Below are 16,993 nucleotides of genomic sequence, written 5' to 3' on the forward strand. Positions count from 1 at the left end.
GTTGGTGGTTCGAGCCCATCCGGGAGCGGTGTTGTGAGGTCTTAGATGTAACGTAAAATTCAGAGTTTTTTAAAAATAACTGACGAACATTTAACTTTTGGTCTTCCGTGGCGCAATGGTAAGAGCGTTCAGCTGTTATTCAAAAGGTTTGTGGTTCGAGCCCATCCGGGAGCGGTGTTGTGAAGTCTCAGATGTGACGTAAAAAGTCAAAGTTTTTCCACAATACCTGACGAACATTTAATCTTTGGGCTTCCGTGGCGCAATGGTTAGCGCGTTCGGCTGTTAACCGAAAGGTTGGCGGTTCGAGCCCACCCGGGAGCGGTGTTGTGAGATCTCACATGTAACGTAAAAATCCAAAGTTTTTCCACAATACCTGACGAACATTTAATCTTTGGGCTTCCGTTGCGCAATGGTTAACGCCGTCGGATGTTAACCGAAAGGTTGGTGGTTCGAGCCCATCCGGGAGCGGTGTTGTGAGGTCTTAGATGTAACGTAAAATTCAGAGTTTTTTAAAAATATCTGACGAACATTTAATTTTTGGGCTTCCGTGGCGCAATGGTTAGCGCGTTCAGCTGTTATTCAAAAGGTTTGTGGTTCGAGCCCATCCGGGAGCGGTGTTTTGAAGTCTCGGATGTGACGTAAAAAGTCAGAGTTTTTCCACAATACCTGACGACCATTTCATTTCTGAGCTTCCTTGGCTCGAAGGTTAGCGCGTTCGGATGTTAACCAAAAGGTTGGTGGTTCGAGCCCACCCGGCTGCCGTGTTGTGAAGTCTCATATGTAACGTAAAAAGCCAAAGTTTTTCCACAATACCTGACGACCGTTTAATTTTTGAGCTTCCGTGGCGCAATGGTTAGCGCGTTCGGCTGTTAACCTAAAGGTTGGTGGTTAGAGCCCACCCGGGAGCGGTGTTGTGAGATCTCAAACGTAATGTCAAATGCCAAAGTTTTTCCACAATACCTGACGAACATTTAATCTTTGGGCTTCCGTGGCGAAATGGTTAGCGCGTTCGGCAGTTAACTGAAAGGTTGGTGGTTCGAGACCATCCGGGAGCGGTGTTGTGAGGTCTCAGATGTGACGTAAAAAGTCAAAGTTTTTCCACAATACCTGACGAACATTTAATCTTTGGGCTTCCGTTGCGCAATGGTTAACGCCGTCGGCTGTTAACCGAAAGGTTGGTGGTTCGAGCCCATCCAGGAGCTGTGTTGTGAGGTCTTAGATGTAACGTAAAATTCAGAGTTTTTTAAAAATAACTGACGAACATTTAATTTTTGGGCTTCCGTGGCGCAATGGTTAGCGCGTTCGGCTGTTAACCGAAAGGTTGGTGGTTCGAGCCCATCCGGGAGCGGTAATGTGAGGTCTTAGATGTAACGTAAAATTCAGAGTTTTTTAAAAATACCTGACGAACATTTAATCTTTGGGCTTCCGTGGCGCAATGGTTAGCGCGTTCGGCTGTTAACCGAAAGGTTGGTGGTTCGAGCCCACCCGGGAGCGGTGTTGTGAGCTCTCAAATGTAACGTAAAAATCCAAAGTTTTTCCACAATACCTGACGAACATTTAATCTTTGGGCTTCCGTTGCGCAATGGTTAGCGCGTTCGGCAGTTAACTGAAAGGTTGGTGGTTCGAGACCATCCGGGAGCGGTGTTGTGAGGTCTCAGATGTGACGTAAAAAGTCAAAGTTTTTCCACAATACCTGACGACCATTTAATTTTTGAGCTTCCGTGGCGCAATGGTTAGCGCGTTCGGCTCTTAACCGAAAGGTTGGTGGTTCGAGCACATCCGGGAGCGGTGTTGTGAGGTCTCAGATGTGACGTAAAAAGTCAAAGTTTTTCCACAATACCTGACGACCATTTCATTTCTGAGCTTCCGTGGCGCAATGGTTAGCGCGTTCGGCTGTTAACCGAAAGGTTGGTGGTTCGAGCCCATCCGTGAGCGGTGTTGTGAGGTCTCAGATGTGACGCAAAAAGTCAAAGTTTTTCCACAATACCTGACGAACATTTAATTTTTGGGCTTCCGTGGCGCAATGGTTAGCGCGTTCGGCTGTTAACCGAAAGGTTGGTGGTTCGAGCCCACCCGGGAGCGGTGTTGTGAAATCTCACATGTAACGTAAAAATCCAAAGTTTTTCCACAATACCTGACGAACATTTAATCGTTGGGCTTCCGTTGCGCAATGGTTAACGCCGTCGGCTGTTAACCGAAAGGTTGGTGGTTCGAGCCCATCCGGGAGCGGTGTTGTGAGGTCTTAGATGTAACGTAAAATTCAGAGTTTTTTAAAAATAACTGACGAACATTTAATTTTTGGGCTTTCGTGGCGCAATGGTTAGCGCGTTCGGCTGTTAACCGAAAGGTTGGTGGTTCGAGCCCATCCGGGAGCGGTAATGTGAGGTCTTAGATGTAACGTAAAATTCAGAGTTTTTTAAAAATACCGGACGAACATTTAATCTTTGGGCTTCCGTGGCGAAATGGTTAGCGCGTTCGGCAGTTAACTGAAAGGTTGGTGGTTCGAGACCATCCGGGAGCGGTGTTGTGAGGTCTCAGATGTGACGTAAAAAGTTAAAGTTTTTCCACAATACCTGACGAACATTTAATCTTTGGGCTTCCGTTGCGCAATGGTTAACGCCGTCGGCTGTTAACCGAAAGGTTGGTGGTTCGAGCCCATCCAGGAGCTGTGTTGTGAGGTCTTAGATGTAACGTAAAATTCAGAGTTTTTTAAAAATAACTGACGAACATTTAATTTTTGGGCTTCCGTGGCGCAAAGGTTAGAGCGTTCAGCTGTTATTCAAAAGGTTTGTGGTTCGAGCCCATCCGGGAGGGGTGTTGTGAAGTCTCAGATGTGACGTAAATAGTTAAAGTTTTTCCACAATACCTGACGAACAAATAATCTTTGGGCTTCCGTTTTACAATGGTTAAACGCCGTCGGCTGTTAACCGAAAGGTTGGTGGTTCGAGCCCATCCGGGAGCGGTGTTGTGAGGTCTTAGATGTAACGTAAAATTCAGAGTTTTTTAAAAATAACTGACGAACATTTAATTTTTGGTCTTCCGTGGCGCAATGGTTAGAGCGTTCAGCTGTTATTCAAAAGTTTTGTGGTTCGAGCCCATCCGGGAGCGGTGTTGTAAAGTCTCAGATGTGACGTAAAAAGTCAAAGTTTTTCGTCAATACCTGACGAACATTTAATCTTTGGGCTTCCGTGGCGCAATGGTTAACGCCGTCGGCTGTTAACCGAAAGGTTGGTGATTCGAGCCCACCCGGGAGCGGTGTTGTGAAATCTCACATGTAACCTAAAAATCCAAAGTTTTTCCACAATACCTGACGAACATTTAATCTTTGGGCTTCCGTTGCGCAATGGTTAACGCCGTCGGCTGTTAACCGAAAGGTTGGTGGTTCGAGCCCATCCGGGAGCTGTGTTGTGAGGTCTTAGATGTAACGTAAAATTCAGAGTTTTTTAAAAATAACTGACGAACATTTAATTTTTGGGCTTCCGTGGCGCAATGGTTAGAGCGTTCAGCTGTTATGTAAAAGGTTTGTGGTTCGAGCCCATCCAGGAGCGGTGTTGTGAAGTCTCAGATGTGACGTAAAAAGTCAAAGTTTTTCCACAATACCTGACGAACATTTAATCTTTGGGCTTCCGTTGCACAATGGTTAACGCCGTCGGCTGTTAACCGAAAGGTTGGTGGTTCGAGCCCATCCGGGAGCGGTGTTGTGAGGCCTTAGATGTAACGTAAAATTCAGAGTTTTTTAAAAATAACTGACGAACATTTAATTTTTGGTCTTCCGTGGCGCAATGGTTAGAGCGTTCAGATGTTATTCAAAAGGTTTGTGGTTCGAGCCCATCCGGGAGCGGTGTTGTGAAGTCTCAGATGTGACGTAAAAAGTCAAAGTTTTTTAAAAATTCCTGACGAACATTTAATCTTTGGGCTTCCGTGGCGCAATGGTTAGCGCGTTCGGCTGTTAACCGAAAGGTTGGTTGTTCGAGCCCACCCGGGAGCGGTGTTGTGAGCTCTCACATGTAATGTAAAAAGCCAAAGTGTTTCCACAATAGCCGACGACCATTTAATTTTTGGGCTTCCGTGGCGCAATGGTTAGCGCGTTCGGCTGATAACCGAAAGGTTGGTGGTTCGAGCCCATCCGTGAGCGGTGTTGTGAGATCTCAGATGTGACGTAAAAAGTCAAAGTTTTTCCACAATACCTGACGAACATTTAATCTTTGGGCTTCCGTTGCGCAATGGTTAACGCCGTCGGCTGTTAACCGAAAGGTTGGTGGTTCGAGCCCATCCGGGAGCTGTGTTGTGAGGTCTTAGATGTAACGTAAAATTCAGAGTTTTTTAAAAATAACTGACGAACATTTAATTTTTGGGCTTCCGTGGCGCAATGGTTAGAGCGTTCAGCTGTTATTCAAAAGGTTTGTAGTTCGAGCCCATCCAGGAGCGGTGTTGTGAAGTCTCAGATGTCACGTAAAAAGTCAAAGTATTTCCACAATACCTGACGAACATTTAATCTTTGGGCTTCCGTTGCACAATGGTTAACGCCGTCGGCTGTTAACCGAAAGGTTGGTGGTTCGAGCCCATCCGGGAGCGGTGTTGTGAGGCCTTAGATGTAACGTAAAATTCAGATTTTTTTAAAAATAACTGACGAACATTTAATTTTTGGTCTTCCGTGGCGCAATGGTTAGAGCGTTCAGATGTTATTCAAAAGGTTTGTGGTTCGAGCCCATCCGGGAGCGGTGTTGTGAAGTCTCAGATGTGACGTAAAAAGTCAAAGTTTTTCCACAATGCTTGACGAACATTTAATCTTTGGGCTTCCGTGGCGCAATGGTTAGCGCGTTCGGCTGTTAACCGAAAGGTTGGTGGTTCGAGCCCACCCGGGAGCGGTGTTGTGAGATCTCACATGTAACGTAAAAATCCAAAGTTTTTCCACAATACCTGACGAACATTTAATCTTTGGGCTTCCGTTGCGCAATGGTTAACGCCGTCGGCTGTTAACCGAAAGGTTGGTGGTTCGAGCCCATCCGGGAGCGGTGTTGTGAGGTCTTAGATGTAACGTAAAATTCAGAGTTTTTTAAAAATAACTGACGAACATTTAATTTTTGGGCTTCCGTGGCGCAATGTTTAGTGCGTTCAGCTGTTATTCAAAAGGTTTGTGGTTCGAGCCCATCCGGGAGCGGTGTTGTGAAGTCTCAGATGTGACGTAAAAAGTCAAAGTTTTTCCACAATACCTGACGAACATTTAATCTTTGGGCTTCCGTGGCGCAATGGTTAGCGCGTTCGGCTGTTAACCGAAAGGTTGGTGGTTCGAGCCCACCCGGGAGCGGTGTTGTGAGATCTCACATGTAACGTAAAAATCCAAAGTTTTTGCACAATACCTGACGAACATTTAATCTTTGGGCTTCCGTTGCGCAATGGTTAACGCCGTCGGCTGTTAACCGAAAGGTTGGTGGTTCGAGCCCATCCGGGAGCGGTGTTGTGAGATCTCAGATGTGACGTAAAAAGTCAAAGTTTTTCCACAATACCTGACGAACATTTAATTTTTGGGCTTCCGTGAAGCAATGGTTAACGCCGTCGGCTGTTAACCGAAAGGTTGGTGGTTCGAGCCCATCCGGGAGCTGTGTTGTGAGGTCTTAGATGTAACGTAAAATTCAGAGTTTTTTAAAAATAACTGACGAACATTTAATTTTTGGGCTTCCGTGGCGCAATGGTTAGAGCGTTCAGCTGTTATTCAAAAGGTTTGTGGTTCGAGCCCATCCGGGAGCGGTGTTGTGAAGTCTCAGATGTGACGTAAAAAGTCAAAGTTTTTCCACAATACCTGACGAACATTTAATCTTTGGGCTTCCGTTGCACAATGGTTAACGCCGTCGGCTGGTAACCGAAAGGTTGGTGGTTCGAGCCCATCCGGGAGCGGTGTTGTGAGGTCTTAGATGTAACGTAAAATTCAGAGTTTTTTAAAAATAACTGACGAACATTTAATTTTTGGGCTTCCGTGGCGCAATGGTTAGAGCGTTCAGCTGTTATTCAAAAGGTTTGTGGTTCGAGCCCATCCGGGAGCGGTGTTGTGAAGTCTCAGATGTGACGTAAAAAGTCAAAGTTTTTCCACAATACCTGACGAACATTTAATCTTTGGGCTTCCGTTGCACAATGGTTAACGCCGTCGGCTGTTAACCGAAAGGTTGGTGGTTCGAGCCCATCCGGGAGCGGTGTTGTGAGGTCTTAGATGTAACGTAAAATTCAGAGTTTTTTAAAAATAACTGACGAACATTTAATTTTTGGTCTTCCGTGGCGCAATGGTTAGAGCGTTCAGATGTTATTCAAAAGGTTTGTGGTTCGAGCCCATCCGGGAGCGGTGTTGTGAAGTCTCAGATGTGACGTAAAAAGTCAAAGTTTTTCCACAATACCTGACGAACATTTAATCTTTGGGCTTCCGTGGCGCAATGGTTAGCGCGTTCGGCTGTTAACCGAAAGGTTGGTGGTTCGAGCCCACCCGGGAGCGGTGTTGTGAGATCTCACATGTAACGTAAAAATCCAAAGTTTTTCCACAATACCTGACGAACATTTAATCTTTGGGCTTCCGTGGCGCAATGGTTAGCGCGTTCGGCTGTTAACCGAAAGGTTGGTGGTTCGAGCCCACCCGGGAGCGGTGTTGTGAGATCTCACATGTAACGTAAAAATCCAAAGTTTTTCCACAATACCTGACGAACATTTAATCTTTGGGCTTCCGTTGCGCAATGGTTAACGCCGTCGGCTGTTAACCGAAAGGTTGGTGGTTCGAGCCCATCCGGGAGCGGTGTTGTGAGGTCTTAGATGTAACGTAAAATTCAGAGTTTTTTAAAAATAACTGACGAACATTTAATTTTTGGGCTTCCGTGGCGCAATGTTTAGAGCGTTCAGCTGTTATTCAAAAGGTTTGTGGTTCGAGCCCATCCGGGAGCGGTAATGTGAGGTCTTAGATGTAACGTAAAATTCAGAGTTTTTTAAAAATTCCTGACGAACATTTAATCTTTGGGCTTCCGTGGCGCAATGGTTAGCGCGTTCGGCTGTTAACCGAAAGGTTGGTGGTTCGAGCCCACCCGGGAGCGGTGTTGTGAGCTCTCACATGTAACGTAAAAAGCCAAAGTGTTTCTACAATAGCCGACGACCATTTAATTTTTGGGCTTCCGTAGCGCAATGGTTAGCGCGTTCGGCTGTTAACCAAAAGGTTGGTGGTTCGAGCCCATCCGTGAGCGGTGTTGTGAGGTCTCAGATGTGACGTAAAAAGTCAAAGTTTTTCCACAATACCTGACGAACATTTAATTTTTGGGCTTCCGTGAAGCAATGGTTAACGCCGTCGGCTGTTAACCGAAAGGTTGGTGGTTCGAGCCCATCCGGGAGCTGTGTTGTGAGGTCTTAGATGTAGTGTAAATATCAGAGTTTTTTAAAAATAACTGACGAACATTTAATTTTTGGGCTTCCGTGGCGCAATGGTTAGCGCGTTCGGCTGTTAACCGAAAGGTTGGTGGTTCGAGCCCATCCGGGAGCGGTAATGTGAGGTCTTAGATGTAACGTAAAATTCAGAGTTTTTTAAAAATACCTGACGAACATTTAATCTTTGGGCTTCCGTGGCGCAATGGTTAGCGCGTTCAGCTGTTATTCAAAAGGTTTGTGGTTCGAGCCCATCCGGGAGCGGTGTTGTGAAGTCTCAGATGTGACGTAAAAAGTCAAAGTTTTTCCACAATACCTGACGAAAATTTAATCTTTGGGCTTCCGTGGCGCAATGGTTAGCGCGTTCGGCTGTTAACCGAAAGGTTGGTGGTTCGAGCCCACCCGGGAGCGGTGTTGTGAGATCTCACATGTAACGTAAAAATCCAAAGTTTTTCCACAATACCTGACGAACATTTAATCTTTGGGCTTCCGTTGCGCAATGGTTAACGCCGTCGGCTGTTAACCGAAAGGTTTGTGGTTCGAGCCCATCCGGGAGCGGTGTTGTGAAGTCTCAGATGTGACGTAAAAAGTCAAAGTTTTTCCACAATACCTGACGAACATTTAATCTTTGGGCTTCCGTGGCGCAATGGTTAGCGCGTTCGGCTGTTAACCGAAAGGTTGGTGGTTCGAGCCCACCCGGGAGCGGTGTTGTGAGATCTCACATGTAACGTAAAAATCCAAAGTTTTTCCACAATACCTGACGAACATTTAATCTTTGGGCTTCCGTTGCGCAATGGTTAACGCCGTCGGCTGTTAACCGAAAGGTTGGTGGTTCGAGCCCATCCGGGAGCGGTGTTGTGAGGTCTTAGATGTAACGTAAAATTCAGAGTTTTTTAAAAATAACTGACGAACATTTAATTTTTGGGCTTCCGTGGCGCAATGTTTAGAGCGTTCAGCTGTTATTCAAAAGGTTTGTGGTTCGAGCCCATCCGGGAGCGGTAATGTGAGGTCTTAGATGTAACGTAAAATTCAGAGTTTTTTAAAAATTCCTGACGAACATTTAATCTTTGGGCTTCCGTGGCGCAATGGTTAGCGCGTTCGGCTGTTAACCGAAAGGTTGGTGGTTCGAGCCCACCCGGGAGCGGTGTTGTGAGCTCTCACATGTAACGTAAAAAGCCAAAGTGTTTCTACAATAGCCGACGACCATTTAATTTTTGGGCTTCCGTAGCGCAATGGTTAGCGCGTTCGGCTGTTAACCAAAAGGTTGGTGGTTCGAGCCCATCCGTGAGCGGTGTTGTGAGGTCTCAGATGTGACGTAAAAAGTCAAAGTTTTTCCACAATACCTGACGAACATTTAATTTTTGGGCTTCCGTGAAGCAATGGTTAACGCCGTCGGCTGTTAACCGAAAGGTTGGTGGTTCGAGCCCATCCGGGAGCTGTGTTGTGAGGTCTTAGATGTAGTGTAAATATCAGAGTTTTTTAAAAATAACTGACGAACATTTAATTTTTGGGCTTCCGTGGCGCAATGGTTAGCGCGTTCGGCTGTTAACCGAAAGGTTGGTGGTTCGAGCCCATCCGGGAGCGGTAATGTGAGGTCTTAGATGTAACGTAAAATTCAGAGTTTTTTAAAAATACCTGACGAACATTTAATCTTTGGGCTTCCGTGGCGCAATGGTTAGCGCGTTCAGCTGTTATTCAAAAGGTTTGTGGTTCGAGCCCATCCGGGAGCGGTGTTGTGAAGTCTCAGATGTGACGTAAAAAGTCAAAGTTTTTCCACAATACCTGACGAAAATTTAATCTTTGGGCTTCCGTGGCGCAATGGTTAGCGCGTTCGGCTGTTAACCGAAAGGTTGGTGGTTCGAGCCCACCCGGGAGCGGTGTTGTGAGATCTCACATGTAACGTAAAAATCCAAAGTTTTTCCACAATACCTGACGAACATTTAATCTTTGGGCTTCCGTTGCGCAATGGTTAACGCCGTCGGCTGTTAACCGAAAGGTTTGTGGTTCGAGCCCATCCGGGAGCGGTGTTGTGAAGTCTCAGATGTGACGTAAAAAGTCAAAGTTTTTCCACAATACCTGACGAACATTTAATCTTTGGGCTTCCGTGGCGCAATGGTTAGCGCGTTCGGCTGTTAACCGAAAGGTTGGTGGTTCGAGCCCACCCGGGAGCGGTGTTGTGAGATCTCACATGTAACGTAAAAATCCAAAGTTTTTCCACAATACCTGACGAACATTTAATCTTTGGGCTTCCGTTGCGCAATGGTTAACGCCGTCGGCTGTTAACCGAAAGGTTGGTGGTTCGAGCCCATCCGGGAGCGGTGTTGTGAGGTCTTAGATGTAACGTAAAATTCAGAGTTTTTTAAAAATAACTGACGAACATTTAATTTTTGGGCTTCCGTGGCGCAATGTTTAGAGCGTTCAGCTGTTATTCAAAAGGTTTGTGGTTCGAGCCCATCCGGGAGCGGTAATGTGAGGTCTTAGATGTAACGTAAAATTCAGAGTTTTTTAAAAATTCCTGACGAACATTTAATCTTTGGGCTTCCGTGGCGCAATGGTTAGCGCGTTCGGCTGTTAACCGAAAGGTTGGTGGTTCGAGCCCACCCGGGAGCGGTGTTGTGAGCTCTCACATGTAACGTAAAAAGCCAAAGTGTTTCTACAATAGCCGACGACCATTTAATTTTTGGGCTTCCGTAGCGCAATGGTTAGCGCGTTCGGCTGTTAACCAAAAGGTTGGTGGTTCGAGCCCACCCGGGAGCGGTGTTGTGAGATCTCACATGTAACGTAAAAATCCAAAGTTTTTCCACAATACCTGACGAACATTTAATCTTTGGGCTTCCGTTGCGCAATGGTTAACGCCGTCGGCTGTTAACCGAAAGGTTGGTGGTTCGAGCCCATCCGGGAGCGGTGTTGTGAGGTCTTAGATGTAACGTAAAATTCAGAGTTTTTTAAAAATAACTGACGAACATTTAATTTTTGGGCTTCCGTGGCGCAATGTTTAGAGCGTTCAGCTGTTATTCAAAAGGTTTGTGGTTCGAGCCCATCCGGGAGCGGTAATGTGAGGTCTTAGATGTAACGTAAAATTCAGAGTTTTTTAAAAATTCCTGACGAACATTTAATCTTTGGGCTTCCGTGGCGCAATGGTTAGCGCGTTCGGCTGTTAACCGAAAGGTTGGTGGTTCGAGCCCACCCGGGAGCGGTGTTGTGAGCTCTCACATGTAACGTAAAAAGCCAAAGTGTTTCTACAATAGCCGACGACCATTTAATTTTTGGGCTTCCGTAGCGCAATGGTTAGCGCGTTCGGCTGTTAACCAAAAGGTTGGTGGTTCGAGCCCATCCGTGAGCGGTGTTGTGAGGTCTCAGATGTGACGTAAAAAGTCAAAGTTTTTCCACAATACCTGACGAACATTTAATTTTTGGGCTTCCGTGAAGCAATGGTTAACGCCGTCGGCTGTTAACCGAAAGGTTGGTGGTTCGAGCCCATCCGGGAGCGGTGTTGTGAGGTCTTAGATGTAACGTAAAATTCAGAGTGTTTTAAAAATAACTGACGAACATTTAATTTTTGGGCTTCCTTGGCGCAATGTTTAGAGCGTTCAGCTGTTATTCAAAAGGTTGGTGGTTCGAGCCCACCCGGGAGCGGTGTTGTGAGCTCTCAAATGTGACGTAAAAAGTCAAAGTTTTTCCACAATACCTGACGAACATTTAATTTTTGGGCTTCCGTGAAGCAATGGTTAACGCCGTCGGCTGTTAACCGAAAGGTTGGTGGTTCGAGCCCATCCGGGAGCTGTGTTGTGAGGTCTTAGATGTAGTGTAAAATTCAGAGTTTTTTAAAAATAACTGACGAACATTTAATTTTTGGGCTTCGTTGGCGCAATGTTTAGAGCGTTCAGCTGTTATTCAAAAGGTTGGTGGTTCGAGCCCACCCGGGAGCGGTGTTGTGAGCTCTCAAATGTGACGTAAAAAGTCAAAGTTTTTCCACAATACCTGACGAACATTTAATTTTTGGGCTTCCGTGAAGCAATGGTTAACGCCGTCGGCTGTTAACCGAAAGGTTGGTGGTTCGAGCCCATCCGGGAGCTGTGTTGTGAGGTCTTAGATGTAGTGTAAAATTCAGAGTTTTTTAAAAATTCCTGACGAACGTTTAATCTTTGGGCTTCCGTGGCGCAATGGTTAGTGCGTTCGGCTGTTAACCGAAAGGTTGGTGGTTCGAGCCCACCCGGGAGCGGTGTTGTGAGCTCTCACATGTAACGTAAAAAGCCAAAGTGTTTCCAAAATACCCGACGACCATTTAATTTTTGGGCTTCCGTGGCGCAATGGTTAGCGCGTTCGGCTGTTAACCGAAAGGTTGGTGGTTCGAGCCCATCCGTGAGCGGTGTTGTGAGGTCTCAGATGTGACGTAAAAAGTCAAAGTTTTTCCACAATACCTGACGAACATTTAATTTTTGGGCTTCCGTGGCGCAATGGTTAGCGCGTTCGGCTGTTAACCGAAAGGTTGGTGGTTCGAGCCCACCCGGGAGCGGTGTTGTGAGATCTCACATGTAACGTAAAAATCCAAATTTTTTCCACAATACCTGACGAACATTTAATCTTTGGGCTTCCGTTGCGCAATGGTTAACGCCGTCGGCTGTTAACCGAAAGGTTGGTGGTTCGAGCCCATCCGGGAGCGGTGTTGTGAGGTCTTAGATGTAACGTAAAATTCAGAGTTTTTTAAAAATATCTGACGAACATTTAATTTTTGGGCTTCCGTGGCGCAATGGTTAGCGCGTTCAGCTGTTATTCAAAAGGTTTGTGGTTCGAGCCCATCCGGGAGCGGTGTTTTGAAGTCTCGGATGTGACGTAAAAAGTCAGAGTTTTTCCACAATACCTGACGACCATTTCATTTCTGAGCTTCCTTGGCTCGAAGGTTAGCGCGTTCGGATGTTAACCAAAAGGTTGGTGGTTCGAGCCCACCCGGCTGCCGTGTTGTGAAGTCTCAAATGTAACGTAAAAAGCCAAAGTTTTTCCACCATACCTGACGACCGTTTAATTTTTGAGCTTCCGTGGCGCAATGGTTAGCGCGTTCGGCTGTTAACCGAAAGGTTGGTGGTTCTAGCCCACCCGGGAGCGGTGTTGTGAGATCTCAAACGTAATGTCAAATGCCAAAGTTTTTCCACAATACCTGACGAACATTTAGTCTTTGGGCTTCCGTGGCGCAATGGTTAGCGCGTTCGGCAGTTAACTGAAAGGTTGGTGGTTCGAGACCATCCGGGAGCGGTGTTGTGAGGTCTCAGATGTGACGTAAAAAGTCAAAGTTTTTCCACAATACCTGACGACCGTTTAATTTTTGAGCTTCCGTGGCGCAATGGTTAGCGCGTTCGGCTGTTAACCGAAAGGTTGGTGGTTCGAGCCCACCCGGGAGCGGTGTTGTGAGATCTCAAAAGTAATGTCAAATGCCAAAGTTTTTCCACAATACCTGACGAACATTTAGTCTTTGGGCTTCCGTTGCGCAATGGTTAACGCCGTCGGCTGTTAACCGAAAGGTTGGTGGTTCGAGCCCATCCGGGAGCGGTGTTGTGAGGTCTTAGATGTAACGTAAAATTCAGAGTTTTTTAAAAATACCTGACGAACATTTAATTTTTGGGCTTCCTTGGCGCAATGTTTAGAGCGTTCAGCTGTTATTCAAAAGGTTGGTGGTTCGAGCCCACCCGGGAGCGGTGTTGTGAGCTCTCAAATGTGACGTAAAAAGTCAAAGTTTTTCCACAATACCTGACGAACATTTAATTTTTGGGCTTCCGTGAAGCAATGGTTAACGCCGTCGGCTGTTAACCGAAGGGTTGGTGGTTCGAGCATATCCGGGAGCTGTGTTGTGAGGTCTTAGATGTAGTGTAAAATTCAGAGTTTTTTAAAAATAACTGACGAACATTTAATTTTTGGGCTTCCGTGGCGCAATGGTTAGCGCGTTCGGCTGTTAACCGAAAGGTTGGTGGTTCGAGCCCATCCGGGAGCGGTAATGTGAGGTCTTAGATGTAACGTAAAATTCAGAGTTTTTTAAAAATACCTGACGAACATTTAATCTTTGGGCTTCCGTGGCGCAATGGTTAGTGCGTTCGGCTGTTAACCGAAAGGTTGGTGGTTCGAGCCCACCCGGGAGCGGTGTTGTGAGCTCTCACATGTAACGTAAAAAGCCAAAGTGTTTCCACAATACCCGACGACCATTTAATTTTTGGGCTTCCGTGGCGCAATGGTTAGCGCGTTCGGCTGTTAACCGAAAGGTTGGTGGTTCGAGCCCATCCGTGAGCGGTGTTGTGAGGTCTCAGCTGTGACGTAAAAAGTCAAAGTTTTTCCACAATACCTGACGAACATTTAATTTTTGGGCTTCCGTGGCGCAATGGTTAGCGCGTTCGGCTGTTAACCGAAAGGTTGGTGGTTCGAGCCCACCCGGGAGCGGTGTTGTGAGATCTCACATGTAACGTAAAAATCCAAATTTTTTCCACAATACCTGACGAACATTTAATCTTTGGGCTTCCGTTGCGCAATGGTTAACGCCGTCGGCTGTTAACCGAAAGGTTGGTGGTTCGAGCCCATCCGGGAGCGGTGTTGTGAGGTCTTAGATGTAACGTAAAATTCAGAGTTTTTTTAAAAATATCTGACGAACATTTAATTTTTGGGCTTCCGTGGCGCAATGGTTAGCGCGTTCAGCTGTTATTCAAAAGGTTTGTGGTTCGAGCCCATCCGGGAGCGGTGTTTTGAAGTCTCGGATGTGACGTAAAAAGTCAGAGTTTTTCCACAATACCTGACGACCATTTCATTTCTGAGCTTCCTTGGCTCGAAGGTTAGCGCGTTCGGATGTTAACCAAAAGGTTGGTGGTTCGAGCCCACCCGGCTGCCGTGTTGTGAAGTCTCAAATGTAACGTAAAAAGCCAAAGTTTTTCCACAATACCTGACGACCGTTTAATTTTTGAGCTTCCGTGGCGCAATGGTTAGCGCGTTCGTCTGTTAACCGAAAGGTTGGTGGTTCGAGCCCACCCGGGAGCGGTGTTGTGAGATCTCAAACGTAATGTCAAATGCCAAAGTTTTTCCACAATACCTGACGAACATTTAATCTTTGGGCTTCCGTGGCGCAATGGTTAGCGCGTTCGGCAGTTAACTGAAAGGTTGGTGGTTCGAGACCATCCGGGAGCGGTGTTGTGAGGTCTCAGATGTGACGTAAAAAGTCAAAGTTTTTCCACAATACCTGACGACCATTTAATTTTTGAGCTTCCGTGGCGCAATGGTTAGCGCGTTCGGCTGTTAACCGAAAGGTTGGTGGTTCGAGCCCATCCGGGAGCGGTGTTGTGAGGTCTCAGATGTGACGTAAAAAGTCAAAGTTTTTCCACAATACCTGACGAACATTTAATTTTTGGGCTTCCGTGAAGCAATGGTTAGCGCGTTCGGCTGTTAACCGAAAGGTTGGTGGTTCGAGCCCACCCGGGAGCGGTGTTGTGAGATCTCAAACGTAATGTTAAATGCCAAAGTTTTTCCACAATACCTGACGAACATTTAATCTTTGGGCTTCCGTGGCGCAATGGTTAGCGCGTTCGGCAGTTAACTGAAAGGTTGGTGGTTCGAGACCATCCGGGAGCGGTGTTGTTAGGTCTCAGATGTGACGTAAAAAGTCAAAGTTTTTCCACAATACCTGACGACCATTTAATTTTTGAGCTTCCGTGGCGCAATGGTTAGCGCGTTCGGCTGTTAACCGAAAGGTTGGTGGTTCGAGCCCACCCGGGAGCGGTGTTGTGAAATCTCACATGTAACGTAAAAATCCAAAGTTTTTCCACAATACCTGACGAACATTTAATCGTTGGGCTTCCGTTTCAATGGTTAACGCCGTCGGCTGTTAACCGAAAGGTTGGTGGTTCGAGACCATCCGGGAGCGGTGTTGTGAGGTCTTAGATGTAAGGTAAAATTCAGAGTTTTTTAAAAATACCTGACGAACATTTAATCTTTGGGCTTACGTGGCGCAATGGTTAGCGCGTTCGGCTGTTAACCGAAAGGTTGGTGGTTCGAGCCCACCCGGGAGCGGTGTTGTGAGATCTCAAACGTAATGTCAAATGCCAAAGTTTTTCCACAATACCTGACGAACATTTAATTTTTGGGCTTCCGTGGCGCAATGGTTAGCGCGTTCAGCTGTTATTCAAAAGGTTTGTGGTTCGAGCCCATCCGGGAGCGGTGTTTTGAAGTCTCGGATGTGACGTAAAAAGTCAGAGTTTTTCTACAATACCTGACGACCATTTCATTTCTGAGCTTCCTTGGCTCGAAGGTTAGCGCGTTCGGATGTTAACCAAAAGGTTGGTGGTTCGAGCCCACCCGGCTGCCGTGTTGTGAAGTCTCAAATGTAACGTAAAAAGCCAAAGTTTTTCCACAATACCTGACGACCGTTTAATTTTTGAGCTTCCGTGGCGCAATGGTTAACGCGTTCGTCTGTTAACCGAAAGGTTGGTGGTTCGAGCCCATCCGGGAGCGGTGTTGTGAGGTCTCAGATGTGACGTAAAAAGTCAAAGTTTTTCCACAATACCTGACGAACATTTAATCTTTGGGCTTACGTGGCGCAATGGTTAGCGCGTTCGGCTGTTAACCGAAAGGTTGGTGGTTCGAGCCCACCCGGGAGCGGTGTTGTGAGATCTCAAACGTAATGTCAAATGCCAAAGTTTTTCCACAATACCTGACGAACATTTAATCTTTGGGCTTCCGTGGCGCAATGGTTAGCGCGTTCGGCAGTTAACTGAAAGGTTGGTGGTTCGAGACCATCCGGGAGCGGTGGTGTTAGGTCTCAGATGTGACGTAAAAAGTCAAAGTTTTTCCACAATACCTGACGACCATTTAATTTTTGAGCTTCCGTGGCGCAATGGTTAGCGCGTTCGGCTGTTAACCGAAAGGTTGGTGGTTCGAGCCCACCCGGGAGCGGTGTTGTGAAATCTCACATGTAACGTAAAAATCCAAAGTTTTTCCACAATACCTGACGAACATTTAATCGTTGGGCTTCCGTTTCAATGGTTAACGCCGTCGGCTGTTAACCGAAAGGTTGGTGGTTCGAGACCATCCGGGAGCGGTGTTGTGAGGTCTTAGATGTAACGTAAAATTCAGAGTTTTTTAAAAATACCTGACGAACATTTAATCTTTGGGCTTCCGTGGCGCAATGGTTAGCGCGTTCGGCTGTTAACCGAAAGGTTGGTGGTTCGAGCCCACCCGGGAGCGGTGTTGTGAGATCTCAAACGTAATGTCAAATGCCAAAGTTTTTCCACAATACCTGACGAACATTTAATCTTTGGGCTTCCGTGGCGCAATGGTTAGCGCGTTCGGCAGTTAACTGAAAGGTTGGTGGTTCGAGACCATCCGGGAGCGGTGTTGTGAGGTCTCAGATGTGACGTAAAAAGTCAAAGTTTTTCCACAATACCTGACGACCATTTAATTTTTGAGCTTCCGTGGCGCAATGGTTAGCGCGTTCGGCTGTTAACCGAAAGGTTGGTGGTTCGAGCCCATCCGGGAGCGGTGTTGTGAGGTCTTAGATGTAACGTAAAATTCAGAGTTTTTTAAAAATATCTGACGAACATTTAATCTTTGGGCTTCCGTGGCGCAATGGTTAGCGCGT

The 16,993-nt window shown here is 46.5% G+C and overlaps 22 non-coding genes across 22 annotated transcripts; all 22 read left to right on the forward strand.

Annotated features, from left to right (window-relative positions):
- Window positions 1-1,421: 1,421 nt before the first annotated feature.
- On the forward strand, window positions 1,422-1,494 carry TRNAN-GUU (transfer RNA asparagine (anticodon GUU)). The gene has a single exon. It is a non-coding gene; the product is annotated as a tRNA-Asn (tRNA).
- A 221-nt stretch (window positions 1,495-1,715) lies between these two features.
- On the forward strand, window positions 1,716-1,788 carry TRNAK-CUU (transfer RNA lysine (anticodon CUU)). Its single transcript has one exon. It is a non-coding gene; the product is annotated as a tRNA-Lys (tRNA).
- A 221-nt stretch (window positions 1,789-2,009) lies between these two features.
- Window positions 2,010-2,082, forward strand: TRNAN-GUU (transfer RNA asparagine (anticodon GUU)). Its single transcript has one exon. It is a non-coding gene; the product is annotated as a tRNA-Asn (tRNA).
- A 1,980-nt stretch (window positions 2,083-4,062) lies between these two features.
- On the forward strand, window positions 4,063-4,135 carry TRNAI-GAU (transfer RNA isoleucine (anticodon GAU)). The gene has a single exon. It is a non-coding gene; the product is annotated as a tRNA-Ile (tRNA).
- A 660-nt stretch (window positions 4,136-4,795) lies between these two features.
- TRNAN-GUU (transfer RNA asparagine (anticodon GUU)) lies at window positions 4,796-4,868 on the forward strand. Its single transcript has one exon. It is a non-coding gene; the product is annotated as a tRNA-Asn (tRNA).
- Window positions 4,869-5,235: 367 nt separating this feature from the next.
- Window positions 5,236-5,308, forward strand: TRNAN-GUU (transfer RNA asparagine (anticodon GUU)). The gene has a single exon. It is a non-coding gene; the product is annotated as a tRNA-Asn (tRNA).
- Window positions 5,309-6,408: 1,100 nt separating this feature from the next.
- TRNAN-GUU (transfer RNA asparagine (anticodon GUU)) lies at window positions 6,409-6,481 on the forward strand. Its single transcript has one exon. It is a non-coding gene; the product is annotated as a tRNA-Asn (tRNA).
- A 74-nt stretch (window positions 6,482-6,555) lies between these two features.
- On the forward strand, window positions 6,556-6,628 carry TRNAN-GUU (transfer RNA asparagine (anticodon GUU)). The gene has a single exon. It is a non-coding gene; the product is annotated as a tRNA-Asn (tRNA).
- A 366-nt stretch (window positions 6,629-6,994) lies between these two features.
- TRNAN-GUU (transfer RNA asparagine (anticodon GUU)) lies at window positions 6,995-7,067 on the forward strand. The gene has a single exon. It is a non-coding gene; the product is annotated as a tRNA-Asn (tRNA).
- A 660-nt stretch (window positions 7,068-7,727) lies between these two features.
- TRNAN-GUU (transfer RNA asparagine (anticodon GUU)) lies at window positions 7,728-7,800 on the forward strand. The gene has a single exon. It is a non-coding gene; the product is annotated as a tRNA-Asn (tRNA).
- A 221-nt stretch (window positions 7,801-8,021) lies between these two features.
- TRNAN-GUU (transfer RNA asparagine (anticodon GUU)) lies at window positions 8,022-8,094 on the forward strand. Its single transcript has one exon. It is a non-coding gene; the product is annotated as a tRNA-Asn (tRNA).
- A 366-nt stretch (window positions 8,095-8,460) lies between these two features.
- TRNAN-GUU (transfer RNA asparagine (anticodon GUU)) lies at window positions 8,461-8,533 on the forward strand. The gene has a single exon. It is a non-coding gene; the product is annotated as a tRNA-Asn (tRNA).
- Window positions 8,534-9,193: 660 nt separating this feature from the next.
- TRNAN-GUU (transfer RNA asparagine (anticodon GUU)) lies at window positions 9,194-9,266 on the forward strand. Its single transcript has one exon. It is a non-coding gene; the product is annotated as a tRNA-Asn (tRNA).
- Window positions 9,267-9,487: 221 nt separating this feature from the next.
- Window positions 9,488-9,560, forward strand: TRNAN-GUU (transfer RNA asparagine (anticodon GUU)). Its single transcript has one exon. It is a non-coding gene; the product is annotated as a tRNA-Asn (tRNA).
- A 366-nt stretch (window positions 9,561-9,926) lies between these two features.
- On the forward strand, window positions 9,927-9,999 carry TRNAN-GUU (transfer RNA asparagine (anticodon GUU)). Its single transcript has one exon. It is a non-coding gene; the product is annotated as a tRNA-Asn (tRNA).
- Window positions 10,000-10,512: 513 nt separating this feature from the next.
- Window positions 10,513-10,585, forward strand: TRNAN-GUU (transfer RNA asparagine (anticodon GUU)). Its single transcript has one exon. It is a non-coding gene; the product is annotated as a tRNA-Asn (tRNA).
- Window positions 10,586-11,832: 1,247 nt separating this feature from the next.
- TRNAN-GUU (transfer RNA asparagine (anticodon GUU)) lies at window positions 11,833-11,905 on the forward strand. The gene has a single exon. It is a non-coding gene; the product is annotated as a tRNA-Asn (tRNA).
- An 808-nt stretch (window positions 11,906-12,713) lies between these two features.
- TRNAN-GUU (transfer RNA asparagine (anticodon GUU)) lies at window positions 12,714-12,786 on the forward strand. Its single transcript has one exon. It is a non-coding gene; the product is annotated as a tRNA-Asn (tRNA).
- A 953-nt stretch (window positions 12,787-13,739) lies between these two features.
- TRNAN-GUU (transfer RNA asparagine (anticodon GUU)) lies at window positions 13,740-13,812 on the forward strand. Its single transcript has one exon. It is a non-coding gene; the product is annotated as a tRNA-Asn (tRNA).
- A 1,250-nt stretch (window positions 13,813-15,062) lies between these two features.
- TRNAN-GUU (transfer RNA asparagine (anticodon GUU)) lies at window positions 15,063-15,135 on the forward strand. The gene has a single exon. It is a non-coding gene; the product is annotated as a tRNA-Asn (tRNA).
- A 1,100-nt stretch (window positions 15,136-16,235) lies between these two features.
- TRNAN-GUU (transfer RNA asparagine (anticodon GUU)) lies at window positions 16,236-16,308 on the forward strand. The gene has a single exon. It is a non-coding gene; the product is annotated as a tRNA-Asn (tRNA).
- Window positions 16,309-16,526: 218 nt separating this feature from the next.
- TRNAN-GUU (transfer RNA asparagine (anticodon GUU)) lies at window positions 16,527-16,599 on the forward strand. The gene has a single exon. It is a non-coding gene; the product is annotated as a tRNA-Asn (tRNA).
- Window positions 16,600-16,993: the final 394 nt, after the last annotated feature.

This window comes from Phalangium opilio, unplaced genomic scaffold (genome assembly GCF_054372755.1).
Source record: "Phalangium opilio isolate 3A_F unplaced genomic scaffold, DU_Popi_V2 ptg000352l_1, whole genome shotgun sequence".
NCBI lineage: Eukaryota > Metazoa > Arthropoda > Arachnida > Opiliones > Phalangiidae > Phalangium > Phalangium opilio.